The 14,551-nt window shown below is 46.1% G+C and overlaps 1 protein-coding gene across 1 annotated transcript in view; it reads right to left on the bottom strand.

Moving 5' to 3' along the window:
- The window catches only part of WDFY4 (WDFY family member 4), a 294,420-nt gene extending 281,489 nt beyond the window's left edge, over nt 1-12,931 (bottom strand). Inside the window, exon 1 of the mRNA XM_082637674.1 lies at nt 12,756-12,931. The gene's annotated coding sequence lies outside the window, so the exon portion shown is untranslated. The remainder of the gene's footprint in view (nt 1-12,755) is intronic.
- Nucleotides 12,932-14,551: the final 1,620 nt, after the last annotated feature.

Genomic DNA, 14,551 nt, shown 5'->3' with positions numbered 1-14,551 from the left:
TCACAGCTGCTGCACTGGAGGGCAACATCTGGAGCCTGAAGAATCAGCTGGGTTACTGATGTTTGGGCGCTAAACCCACATCTGATTGACTGTCTCATCCCTGACTTCCTGTGGGGTGATTTGCCAATGGGTAAAAGTCTCAGGATATGAGATGTGATTTAGCAGCCCTTGGGGCTAAGATGCAAGGAAGCTATTCTGGAGGAAACGGAGCAAGAAGTTGTGTGGAGCCACCCTCCACCGGGGCAGGTCAGAGGAAACCTGGGACTCAGTGCATTCTGTGGGGAAGCTCAGACCTAGTGACAAAGAGTTGCTATGATAAAATTCAAGATTGAAGTCCCCCCCTTTTCTTGTCTGCGTATAGGACTGTCACCCTTTCTGGATTGTACACACCCAGTGCAGAGGCATACCTATTTGCCATCTGTATCACAGACATGGTCCCCAGGCCCAGGAGCTGGGGGAGCCTCTAAACCAGATGATACAGAACAGAACAGCAACTTCCCATGTATGGCTGTAAATGACCTGTTTTCCTTTCCATTCAAAAGTCAGTTCCTCACCGTATGTCAGCAGATCCAAATGCTCTTGCTCCTGTGTCAGTCCTCTCAGAAAAAAAATAACCGATCTTCTTCCAAAAACATGTGCAAGGTGGGGCTCGGCTTGCTTCCTTCTTCCCCACCATTACACATTAACAAGAGAGCTTACAAGTTAAAAGTTAAAAAAAAGCAAGTGTAAAGGGGGAGGGGTGGGTGGAAGTTGCAATAATGTGGATGCTCTGTTCACTCCACAGCCTACTGTAGTTAATCAGAAGCACTGAGGCGGACAAGAACATTAGCATTAGAGAAATGTAGATTAAAGCCACACTGAGATACCAGGACACACCTATTAGAATGTCTTTTAAAAACAAACAAAATCCATAAGTGCGAATAAGGATGCATAGCAACCACACCGTCACTCTCGCTGCTGTGAATGCAAGTGGTACGGCCACTTTGGAGGACAGTTTGGCAATTTCTGAAGAAGTTAAACATATACCCAACCATTACCTTTCTGGGTATTTACCCTAGAGAAGTAAAAACTTAATGTTCATATAAAAACCTATACATGAATGTTAGATCTATTCATAGCTGCCAAAACCTGGAAACAACCCAAATATTTGTCAAGGGGTGAATGAATAAACAAATAGGTATCTCCATACACTGGGATGCTTCTCTGCAGTAAAAAGGAACACACTACTGACCCACAGCAACCCGGATGGGTCTCGAAGCCCTTATGCCGAGTGACAGGAGCCAGTCTCAAAAGGCTACGTACTGCCTTACCGCATTTACATGACATTCTGGAAAAGGCAAAATTATACGGACAGAAAATAGATTGGTGGTTGCCAGGGATTTCAGGTAGGAGGATGGCTCCAAAGGGCAAAAGGGTGGTAGAAATGTTCTATATCTTGACCGTGGTGGTGGTCACACAACTGTGTACCTGTGTCCAAAGGGCACACTAAGAAGGGTAGAATATTCTGTCTGTAAATCACATGTCAGTCAACCTGACATTAAAAAAAAACAAACATACTGAGGTGGAAAGAGCACCAATAGAGAAGCTAGAGGCTAAGGGTTTAGTCCCTTCACCTGTTTCTATCCAGCACAAAAGGGTTACACCCACACGTTTAATTGTATAATAACTCCACTTGCTGAAAGCTTACTTTACTATGGCTCTGCATCCTGATTTCTGTATCATCTCACCTTATCTTCACACAACGCCTCATGAGGGCGCAAACAAACAGGGGCAGTATTTTACAGGTGCTGAAAGCTAGGCTCGGAGAGGGTCAGTCACTTACTTCCCCAGGTGGCGACAATGCACGTTCTGTCTCTGACTGCAAAGCCAACGTGCTCCTCCTTAAGCTCCCCACCTCCTTCCTCAGAATGTCACTGGTTGGGGCCAGGATCAAATCTCCTGTGAACAGAAGCCACACTCAGATAGGGGCTCACTTGGAGGCCCTCCCAGGCCTCAGTCTCCATGTTGGTCAAGGGTGGAGGCTGCACCCCAAGTTCCCATCCACTTTTCCATCCAATTAAAAATACTACACAGTTGACCCTTGAATAACGTGGGGAAAATCCCCGTGTAACTTATAGTCGGCCCTCCATATCCATGGTTCAGCATCGTGGATCCAACTAACCATAGGTGGTGTAGAATTTACACTGAAAAAATCCACATATAAGTGGACCCACACAGTTCAAACTCAGGTTTTTCAAGCATCAACTGTATTTATTAAATGATCATTTGGTCAAATTGGCTGAAATAATAGACAAGATGGCTCAATTATAAAAAGTAAAAGGATACCCCTCACAAAAGAGTCAAAAAATGCTTGTATACCCATGTTTATAAGCATGATTATTTACAATAGCAAAAAGGTGGAAACGACCCTTGCTGTCTGCGGAGGGGCAAGAGGAGAAACAGCAGAGCTTGTGTTAGAACCGCAGGAGGAGCTTTCTGCAGCCTGGGCGTGCCCACTGGGTCTGCATCTCGCTCCTGAACAGCCGATGCACAGGAGAGACCTCTATCCCACTTCTGAGCTTAGCAGCATGACAGTGTTAGAAAAAGCCTGGCAGCGCCCTCCACCAGCCAGCCTTTCCCACGTAGTTTGAATTCCACCCTCATTGCTTGAGTGGCTCCATGCAGCAGGCACACGTTAGCCTGCACCTTCTTAGGAGCACATGGCACAGGAGTAGCCGTACTTGGGGTTGTGGATAAAAGATGCACCCTCCTATCTGCCTCTGCATCTGAGAATACATTGAAGAAAAAGTGGGCGTGAAACTGTGGACGATGGGTCCCAAGACAAAGAAGTCGTCAGTAACATGCCGGTATGAAGCGTCCCCCTGCCTCCCCTGCTCCTTCTGCTGGGGCTACTGCTCAAAGGGGGTTTCACTAACATCCCAACCTGATCTGCACAAACCAGACTAAAGAGCTAGATGAGGACCCTGAACAGCACCAAACTCAGTGAGAGCAGACAGACTCTCCAGACAGGGGAGGGCTGAGTGCAGGCATGATGAGAAATCACACTCTAGCCGAGTCACGTAGGCTGACACAGTTAGACGTGGGGCTCTAGATAATGGGGAAATCTTGAAAGTCTGGAAAAGGAGAACAATGTGATAAGCACAGATCTAGAAAGGTTATTCCTGGCTGGCATAAGCCAGGCCTAGAACAGGGAAAGACAAAAAGAGAGACAAGCTGGGGGCCTGACACACACCCCACATGTAGGTGACGGGCACTCCAGTCAGAAGGAGCACCTTGGAAACAAGGAGGCAAAGGGACCTCTGAGATAATCCAGAGAGATGAAGAATCCACCTGATGAGTTTAGAAATAGAGCCATCATCACCAGCCCTGGCTGCACACCTTGGTCCCCAGAGATTACCACTTAATTGGTCTGGGTGGGCCCCAAGCAGGCGTGTTTTCTACAAGGTCCCAGGTGATGCCTGTGTGTCCCCAGGAGAGGTGGGGGCCTGGGAAGATGTTGGAAGTCCCCGGAAGGGTGCCTTGCTAAAGAATCCCAGAGTGTGCAATGCCTAGAGAACTGAGGCCCAGAGAGGTGGGTGGCTCATCCAGCATCACAGTGCTGGTTAGGGAGAGAGTGAGGGACTAACTTTAGGTCTCCCCTGCTCCCCAGGAAACCCTGTTGTCTGAAGGCCAGACAGAAGGCCCTGGGTTAACTGTGAGCTGGGCAGGTCCGAAGAGTGCCAAGCTCACCAGCAGGCCAGCTCAGCGCATCAGGAAATGGGCCCTATGAGTCTAGGATGTGTGGCAGCCTCTGGCCTTGATTCCATAGTAAGATAACACCACAGCCCTGAGCCTAGACTACTTGGCTAGACCTGTCTCAACCCCTCCCCACCCAGGGCAGGCTGGCCCCAGAGCAGCATCAGACAGATCTGATTCAAATCCTAGCTCTCTTTCTAACCTGCAGTCTTATTGACTTAGGCTCTCAGAGCCTCAGTGTCTGCAGCTGTAAAATGGGAATAAAATCTTCCTCGTAAGGTTGTGGGAAGAATTAAGCATGTGAATGTATGTGAGGCCATGTCCAGGGCCTCACAGTGGCACCTTGAGCCATCATACATGCCCCACCCCACCCTACCCCATTGTGCATATTGCTGCCTCGAGGCCCTTGAAATCTGCCTGCACTTCCTGAGGGAATGTAAGCCTACAAGGCCCTCTGTGGATGTGTTCTGGAGTCCTTGACTTCTCTTCTGCATCACCTCCCTGCTGGCCTGTCCACTGAGTCTGTCCAATCTCGAGTTTTTTCACAAGGAGCTGGCTTGAAAGGACAATAGGACACTGAGTGGACCAAATTGAGGCCTTAAGAGGTGTGGGCCCAGGAGTGCATGGAGACAGGACTGGAAGTGAGGATTTGGTCATCTCAAATATATAGAGTAGAAACCAGGGGCAGGAATGCTGTCCCCAGGAGTGAGGCTCCAGGGTGAAAACAAGAGCATGTGCAGCGGGACACCGCAGGAGGGGCAGGTGGGAAAATAGCAGCTCTGCAGACAATGGCTGGGAGGGCAGAGGGGTGAGCAGAGCCAGAGGTGCCCTGAGAGCCTTGACACCCAGCTCTAGGGCAAGGACCAGCGATCACCTTGGTGCAGCCCCACGCCCCTCCAGTAAGCAAGTGACACCACCTCTTACATCAGCCAAGGGCTCAGAGTGCCCGCAGGCAGAGAACAGCAGAGGCCAGGGACCTACATCCTGCCTCAAATGACTCAAGAGGAAAAGGAGGCAGCTCAGGTTGTTTCCAGAAGTTTAGGAATTCCCCTGAAGACTAAGATGGGGACTTGACTGGCAGGAACCAGGCAGGTGGGGCAACACCTCCCACGGCCCTCCTCACTTCCTTTTTCTGATTTCAGTCCGTGCACTCCTGGCTAGCACACACCTCTGTGGTTTTTGCAACAGCAACAAAATATAGGAACTCACGGTGTTCTGGGGAAGGGACCCAGTTTTATATCTCGGTATGTGTACCGACTTCCACATTGCCAAAAATGGCCAGGGAGCAGTTCCCCTGGCCAGACCCTCAAAGCTTAGCTGCAACTGAGCTACCACTGTCACACAAAGACATGGGCTGGTGACAGCACAGGTAACATGCAGCCCAGCTCCCATAATCAGGAGCCTCCCAGCGAGGGAGTTAATCCATGGCTTGGCCTCCACTGGAACACAAAGAAACGATTCCTAAGTAAGAATGGTCATAATGGAATGAGCATCACTAACAGGCCATCGGTATTCTCTAATCTTAGAAAACTTGTAACTTGGGTATTATTATGCCCATTATACAGACGGGGAAAGCAAGACTCAGAGAAATTGAGATTCAGAGAAAATAGGTAACTTATCTGAAATCAAACTGCTGATAAGTGTCAGAATCAAGGTCAGATGCAGACTTTTCTGACTCCAAAGCCCCCCACCCCCTTTTACCACTCCAGGCTGGCTTGACACAGTGGTCAACAGTGGTAAAAAACAGACCTCAGGGGCACCTCAGGTACTATCTGGAAACTCTTACTGCCAGCAGCTCTACAGGGGTTCCCTGGCTGGCCTTGCAGAGTTGTTGCTGACCCCTGGCTGTGAGATGTTTAGCACAAGGCCTGCCATGGCCCCCTCACATTTCAGGCAAGCAGGCCCAGAGCAGGACCCTGTGGTTTCGCCATCCCCCCAGGAAAGAGCTGCTCTCTGGGAGCCACGGGGTCCAGGGTTCATTAGCCCCGGCACAAGGTGGGCACTAGCTGGCCAGTCACTCCTGGGCTGCCACCAGCAACACACCCAGCATTAATCACTCACCCTCCAGGCTAGCCACCAGAGCTGCGGCTTTACTCAGCTTTCTCTGTGTTGTGGCCATTTGAGTATTAAACATGTAAGGAGCAGAATTGCCCCTGATCCACACCCTGGACTTGAGGAAACAGACACAGTGGGGTAGGTGCTGGGCATGGAGGTGCCTGGCTGCGGGGCACAGAGAAGGCTCATGGCCCAGCCCAGAAAGGGGAGTGGTGGTCTGGAAGGGCTTCTCAGAAAAGACTGCACCCAGGATGGGCACTGGGGGATGAGGAGGAGGTGTCCCCAGAGCAAAGCAGACAAACACTCCAGGTAACATGTGTGTTCAGAGACAAAGGTGGGGTTCAAGGCTGGAGCACAGGGAGCAGGGATGGGGTGAGGATGTGTGCTGGGAAAGGACCATGAATGCCAGTAGTGGACATGGCCCTCATCCCATGCAGTGTCCTGGGAATCCCTGTGGGGCTCTCAGCAGGGAGTGTCACAGATGGCATACAGAGACCCTCTGGTAGATGCTGAGCCTGCCCAGAGGGCCCAGCCCCTGCCCTCAGGTACTCACAGCCTGCAGGGGACAGGAGGCAGGAAAAAGGATGCTGTAATACAATGCCTGAAATACAACCTTTGGAGCAGGAATCCAGCACTAAGGGGGCAGAGGGAAGGAGCTGGTTTTTGGGGATGAGGTGGGGTGGGGTGAGGGTGGGAGATAGTACGAGAGGGTTCACAGAAGCAGGGACTTTGGAGACGGAGCCTGAGGGGAGGTGAAGAAAGACTGTGGATGGGCTAGAGAGAATTGCTCCAGGGGGAAGGGCATGCAAAGGGACGAGGGAGGTGAGGCTGAACCACAGATGGTTTTGTGCCACTGTGAGGGATGCAGTGTGAAAGTAGGGTGAAGAGTGTGGGCAGAGGCTAGGTCTCTGTATGAAGGTCTCCAGATGCTGAGATTCCCCCATCCTATTCCTCACCCTCCAAATTCCTGGGAGGAGTGAAATCTCTGGGGGCTCACTGTAGGTTTCAACATCATTCACTCCTGATATGCTCTGACCACTCTATAACACAATTTCTTCATGTGTGCATATCTTTTTTCATCTTTGACCGTATAACTCTTTATATATTGTTTATATCTTTTAAAAATCTGATATTGGGGGGCTTCCCTGGTGGCGCAGTGGTTGAGAGTCCGCCTGCCGATGCAGGGGTCACGGGTTCGTGCCCCGGTCCAGGAGGATCCCACATGACACGGAGCGGCTGGGCCTGTGAGCCATGGCCACTGGGCCTGCGCATCCAGAGCCTGTGCTCCGCAACGGAAGAGGCCACAACAGTGAGAGGCCCGCATACCGCAAAAAAAAAAAAAAAATCTGATACTGGAGTGCTGCTTGGCAATTTTCTTACTATTGAAAATACAAAAATCAACAAGTGTTTCCTGCCCTCTTTTTTTTTTTTTGCTTACTACTTTTCACATCCAAGTATATTTTACTTGTAATTGATGTACAAAGTTTTAATGCATTAATCATCCATCATCATACCATAAACACATTCTATGTTGCTCTTTTCCTTAAATTATCAGATTTAATGACCAAGAAGCATCCTCTTGGTCGAATCCCCATAATTGACTCTCTTACTCCCTATTAATGGGATGCTCTGGGCATCTCCACTGCTGTTATGGGCAATGCTGGGAGAAAGGATCCCCATGCAATCTTTTTGTTTGCTGTGAATTATCTATGAAGATGAATTCTCAAAAAAAGGATTAACCATTGGCCAAAAGGGAAGAGCAGTTTTCACACTCCTGCCAAATGTTGACTACATCTCTCCAGAAGTGTTCCATCAGCTTTTTAGTGGTAGTGTTCCTAATGCAAAGCATGCAGACTTATCAGGTGGAACCAGGCTCGAATCCCAGACAAAGCACTTACTGCCTGAAGGCAAAGGACCTTACCTCTTTGAGCCTCCATTTTCTCATCTGTAAAGTGGGAGTAATGAAACTGATCTCACTGTGGGGATCAAATGAGATTGCAAATACCAGTGCCCTATCTAGTGTCCAGCTTGTTGTAAGAACTATATACATTCTTCTTATCCTCCATCCTTTCTTTCTTCTTGGAATTATGTAGGACGAGTGACTTTTCACTTCTCTAACTTCCCATCCTTCTTGGACCATGTTCCTCACAAAAGCCTTAGCCATGGAATAAGAAGCATCATTTCTCTGAAGGGTGCTTCCCAGCAGAAATATAAAACCAGCCACAAATTCAAGCCACATGTGTAATTTTAAATTTGGGGGCAGCCACATTTTAGAAAGTAAGAATAAATAAGTTAAATTAGGTAAATCTATCTGTTTAAATATATTTTACAATATATTTTATTTAAGCCAATATATCAAAATATTATTTTAATATGTAATCAATAGTTTCAAGTATTAATGGGATAAGATAGTTTATATTTCTTTTGTTGTTTGTAATATCTTTGAAATCCGAGGTGCATTTTACAACTTACAGCACATCTCAGTTCAGACTGGCCACTTTTCAGGGATGGCTATAAGCTATTGTATTGGATAACGCACATCTGGACTTTGAGACTTAAGTGTTTAACAGGTGTGCAGAGGGCTTAGAAATGTCGCCTGGAGACATCATTTCCCATGCAAAATGCAGGTGCATTTGGATGGTTTGAAGCCCTTGGAGGGAGACAACCAAAGCAAGGCCCTAGTTGTAAATAAAATGGGTGTGAGCTCTACAGTGTGGCTCAAGGACCTCTGAGGAGCTCATCTTCCTGCTTCCCCTTCTGCACAAAATATCTCCACTCCTGAAACCAAGTCCCAGTAAAATCGAGTTCCTCTGATGAATTTTAACCCCTCTATCCAAAACTTCATTCGAAAGAGAATAAGAAAGATCTTGTCCAGCACCTGTTCCCCTCAGGATTGAAGAGTAACAAATGAAAGGGGGAACTGAAACTGAGCAGGACCCTACAGGGCCCTCCTGGGTGAAAAAGACCCTCCATGCCCCCCATTTCTTACTTATAGGGGGAAAAAAAGCTTTAGTCTCCTAAGCCTTCTCCGTGTTCCAGAGAGCAGACTCATGCAGTTAATGATTAGGACAGGAGAGTCACAGGACTCCTAGTTCCTCCTGAAGGGAAATAGATACCCCTACCCAGGTAGAGGATGGTGACTACACACTGAGCACAAGCACGTAGACCCCAGACTGGTTGGAACCAGAAGGTTGATGATTGAGATTCCCAAAACATCACTGTTATCGTACCACCAACTGATCAGAAGAAGGTCCATGAGCTGATCACATATGCTACGACCCTATCCCTTTTACCGTTTTCTCCTTTAAAAACCTTGTGCCCCAGCCAGCTAGCAAGATAGATTTGAGACGAGCTTAGGCCTCCTATCTTCTGAGTCGGCGTCTCCTCGATTAATAAACCTTTCTCTGCACCAGACTCCGATGTTTCGGTTTGTTTTGGGTAACAACACCCCCTCCCCCAAGTGGCCACACTGCCTTGCTTTTCTACTGTGAAGGCCACCTGGGGGGCGTGCCAAGAATTCATTCCTCCACTCGATGTCTAATAGGCATCTCCACGTTTACATATGTCCACATCGATATTCTGGAATAATCACCACCTTGCAAATAAGTTCCTTCCACCCTTGACCCAGCTGAGTAAATGACAGTTCCAGTCTCTGTGTTGCTCTGGAATCATCTTAAATTTCTCTCTCCCACACCCAACGCTTGCAACACTGTCAAATCCCTCTCAAAAATATCTAGAATCTCACCACTCTGACCACCTCTCGTTATTTCTGTTACTATCAATTTGGGGCAAGCCACCATTACCTCCAGCCTGGATTATTACAACAGCCTCTTAACTGCTAGTCTTTCTTCTCCCTTTGATACCCATAGAAAGTGATTTTTCTTTAAAATGGGAGCATATATCAGCAAGAGTCAAAAAAACATATTTTTAAAGACAGTGGCAATGATATAAAAATAAACCGTTTAAGAATAAATCTAGGCAAAGTGTGCACTAATTTTATAAAGAAAATTATAAAATTTTATTTAGATATTTTAATGAAGACCTAGATAAATAAGGAAACAAACCATGTTCATGAATTGGTGGAGTCATGTTCGTAAAGATATCACTTCTCTTCAAATTATATTTCTAAAAGAATCTGAACATAACTTTTTTGTTGAACCTGATAAGCTGATTCTAAAATCCATATTAAGTAAGAAGGAACCAAGAATGTCAAGCCAGAATGAAAGAAGAAGAAAAAAATGAGGAGACTCTTTCCAGATACCAAAATTTATTATAAGCCTGTAGTTAATAATATTATTTAGTGTTGGCAAAGGGAGAAACACATTGACAGAAGAGAGCCAAGGAACAGACCCACTACACAGATTTACAACAGAGCTGTAGATTAGTGGCTAAAGAATGGCCTCTTTGATTTGTGGAGCTAAGACTCTTGGTTATCCATATGGAAAGAACAAAATAAAATAAAACAGTACCCGCTACCTCACACCATATAGGAAAATCATTACTAAGTAGGATTAAAGACTAAATATGAAGGGCAAAATTATTTTTTAAAATCTAATAATGTAAGAGAATAATTTTATGACTTTATAGTGGAGGAGAATCTCTTAGACAATACACAAGTGTATATCATAAAAGAATATATGGGTAAATTAAGCTTGTTTGAAACTGAGAAATTCAATCATTAATAGAAATCACAAATAACATAAGGAGACAAGGCACAAATAAGAGAAAAGTATTTATAACATACATAAAAAACAAAGAATTAACATCTGAATATGTACTGAATTACAGAAAACCAATAGGATAAAAGACAGATGCCCCATAGAGAAAAAGATTTGAAGAGGAAAAAGAATTTAGAGTGAGCAATAAGCATATAAACAGATGCCCAACCTTAGTAATTCAAAAACTACAAATTCAGAACATAGATGGCTTTTCATTTGCACTGAATTGGTATAAAGCTCTAACAAGATCAAATGTTGGTGAAGATATAGAGCAACGGAAACTTTTACATATTGCTGATGAGTGGGTAACGTGGTACGACTGGCTTGGAAAAAGTTTTGATATCATCCAATAAGGCTGAAGATTTATATACCCTACTACCTACCAATTCTACTTCTAGGATATATACACCCTAGGGAATTCTTGCACACACGCCCCAGGATATATGTACAAGGAGAGTCCCACTAGTACTTACAAGTGCTAACAGCACCTAGCAGCTCATAATAGAAAAAAAAAAAAAACACCTAGAAATATCCCAAGTGCCCACTGGCAGTATATTGGGAGAGTATATACTGAGGTATATTCATGTATAACAGAATACTATCCAGCAATAACCATGAATGAATTAGAGGCACATGCAACAGTATGAAGGAATATCAGAAACATAATTCTGAGGCAATTCAGCAAGTCTTCAAAGAATATTTCATTGCTATTTACAAAGGTCAAAACCATGCAAAACCAAATAACATATTTAGCAATTTAAATATACGAGGTTGAATTATAAGGAAAGGCAAAAGAACAATAAACCCAAAATTCATATCAACAGCTCTGAAGAGACAGAGAAGGTTGAGCACACAGATGACTTCAAAGATGCTGATGACCTTTAAAACAACACTAAGTTGACAGCACGCAGGGCTTATGCAATTTTTATTCCTTATACCCTATACACTTTTCCTAAATTTTCTTCTCTATCTACTCAATATTTCAAAACTTCCCAAGTCTGGGGGACTACAGCCCAGGTCCTCACACTGGACAGGAAGGCCCTCCCTGACCTGACTCATCCCCAGCCCTCTCTGGCCAGGTCACCTGGCACACTCCTCAGCTTTCTCTGCCACCTTGGTCTCCACCAGGCCTCCTCCTCTGCACCTTGACCCTCTCAGTTCCCCCTGCCAGGAAAGCTTCTCAGAAACACACATGGCTCAGGCCCTCCCTTCCTTCAGGCCTCCACTCAGAAGACATGTGCTTTCCCGGGCTTCCTGACCTGTACTCCCTACCCTCTGCTCTCCAGCCCACTGGAGCCTGTGGCACTGGGCACCACCCTCCCCTGACCACTGACCCAGCCGTCTTTAGCAGTGCCTGGCAGGAAGTGGCTCTCAATAAATGTTTGTTGAACAATTAAATGGATGACTACGCAGAAAATCATATTAAAATTGAAACCTTCCATAGAAAAGGTAACACACGAACTCCTTAGTTACCAGATTAGCTCCTCATGCTTCAGAGAGGTTGGGATGAAGGACTGGTTCTGTGTTCTATAAGGTGCAATTTTAGGCGGGGAGAAAAGAGCTAATTCTTGAAACCAGTGGGCCTGCTGATTCAAAACTATTGATGTTGCTAAGGTTTGACGTGGTAATTCGGACGAGGAAAGGATGGCCCCAAGGGGTGCCTACTTACCAGACGCCCAGCAGTGACCACAGGGCCAGGAAGGAGCCAGATCTCTTGGTGACCAGTCTGAAGTGGCCCTCTCTGTTTGGGACCCTTCAGAGGCCCACATGGTGGGTGGGCAGGGGAGTCTCACGGCCAGCCCCTCTCTCCACCCCTGGACAGTTGGCAGACTCGGGCCCGTGTCCAGCCTCTGCTAGGTGTGGCAGGTCACTTTCCTTAACAGAACCATGAGAAGGGGCTTGACCTGAAGTAGGAGGAGGATGAGGAAGAGTGCCAGAGCCTGGCCTGGCTCAGCAAAGCCCAACAGTGACAAACACCCCAACACTGAGACACCCCAAGAGTGGGATACCCCAGCAGACCCAGACATCAGAGAGGCCCTGAGCACATGTGCCACCTGCCCTGCACATACTTCCTGCTCCTCAGCTTACCTCCTCTCCCACACCCACAAACCCCGATCAGGCACTGGTGGTCACATGTGCTCCCATGCTCAGCTTTCCAGGAGGCGGCCAGTCAGCCTGCCCTGGAAGACAGGACCCCCATGCCCACCTCTGGGCTGACCTAGTGTGGCCAAGAGCAAGGTGACCTACCTGGAGTATGTCTGTCAGGGCCTAGAGACGTCAGATGGCATGGGCGCCCCCATAACCAGCCACAGCCCCTCAGGCTTAGGGGAAGAGGACAGAGCCCAGAATCTTCAGTCTTTAACGATGTTTCACTATGAATCACTTGAGCTGGGTTTCTGCTCATTTCCTGGAGAAAGCAGAAGTGGAGAGTCGACAGATGCCTGATTCTGCCCACTTCCCAGCCATCAGCAGAGCTGCCTGAGTTCTGGTGGGTGACCCGGGCCCTGTAGAAAAGCCGCTTAGGGCAGTATGGTCAAGCAGTGCTGGGCGGGGCTGAGGGCAAAGAGGAAAAACTAGTAAGAGTGGATGCAGAGTTCACTCAGCCCTGGACTATCTGGCTGGACTTTCCTCCTTTCCTTGGCCTCACCTCTCCTCTCTGAGCCTCTGGTAAAGCACAGGGAACTATACTCGATATTTTGTAATAACCCATAAGGGAAAAGAATCTGAAAAAGAAGATATATATCTCTCTATATATATGTATACAAAATGTATATGTATATATATATATATATATATATATATAAATGAATTGCTGTGCTGCACACCTGAAACTAACACGATACTGTAAATCAACTATACTTCAATTTAAAAAAGGAAAAAAAAACAATAACAGCAAAAAAAAGAGAAGGGAGTCCCTTAAGATCAGTGGGCATTTCATATCATCTCTCCATAGCATCATCCATGTAGGACCAGCCAGCATGTCCATTCAAACACAATGTCTCCCTGTGCCACGTGAGCAAGAGCAGTGGTTGGCACAAATGCCTGATCCTTAAAGCTAGCTCATCACCTGTTTCTAGCTCACAATCAACTGACCGTTTATGAGTAACTATAAGTGAGAAGCAACGTCATCTTTTATGGGAGGCCAAAGGCTCTGAGACTGATTCAAAGGATGAAAACATTTGTAGTAATATCTCAACTCTTGCCAGTGCAAACTTGCCAGTAGATAGCAGTCAACCTAGGAGACCTGTCCAGCTTAAGACCTCGTCACATGCCCACGTTGACCCCACACCCACTCCCCAACAGTAGTCAGAGGTACCAACATCCGTGATCAAATTCTCATTTCTCATTCCACCGTTCATGGGTAGAAAAGAAGCTAGAATGGAAACTGGAAGGGTTCTGCACACAGATCACCTTGAGACATGCAAGAAGTGTATGCAAGTATCACCTTGTCAAGCCAGAATGGGCTCCAATTTTTTTAGAGCCACAAATTAAGCTCCTGGTTATACTATATTCCAGAACCACTGTACTATAGTGTGTACATTATAGAGAAATATGTTAATTTTCTCAGCATCTGGTGCAAGACTCTTCCTACGGAGGTACCTGATTTGTTGACTAAAATGATAGGTTAGCAGAGTCTGCACTCCTGGGTGGAAAATCTGGGTTGCAATTCTCATTACTGCCCAAAAGGAATTAACATCTTTAAGTCTGGTCCTTATTTGTAGAATGAGACAAATGCAATGTTGTAAGGAACAAATTAATATTTGCAAGAGGATTTTTAAATGCTAAAAATGTCTGTACAAATGTGAATTATTATTATTGAGAGAGTTGACCATGCTAAGACACTGAAGCTGCCAGGACAACTATGAACTGCTCATGTAAATATATATTTTTGTTGAGGGGAAATGTGAGATTTTGTAATTTTTTTAAATTATCTAAAAATAGCAATTATACTTCTGCTTCCAGTTATGACAGGAGATAACCTCCCACTGAAGGAAACTCTAAAAAAGACAAATATATGAGACAATTGTTTTCAGGCATTGAGT

This window comes from Mesoplodon mirus (assembly GCF_964341445.2).
Source record: "Mesoplodon mirus genome assembly, chromosome: 2".
Lineage (NCBI taxonomy): Eukaryota > Metazoa > Chordata > Mammalia > Artiodactyla > Ziphiidae > Mesoplodon > Mesoplodon mirus.
The sequence above is the reverse complement of the archived record's forward strand: the minus strand, read 5'-3'. Positions and strand labels throughout refer to the sequence as shown.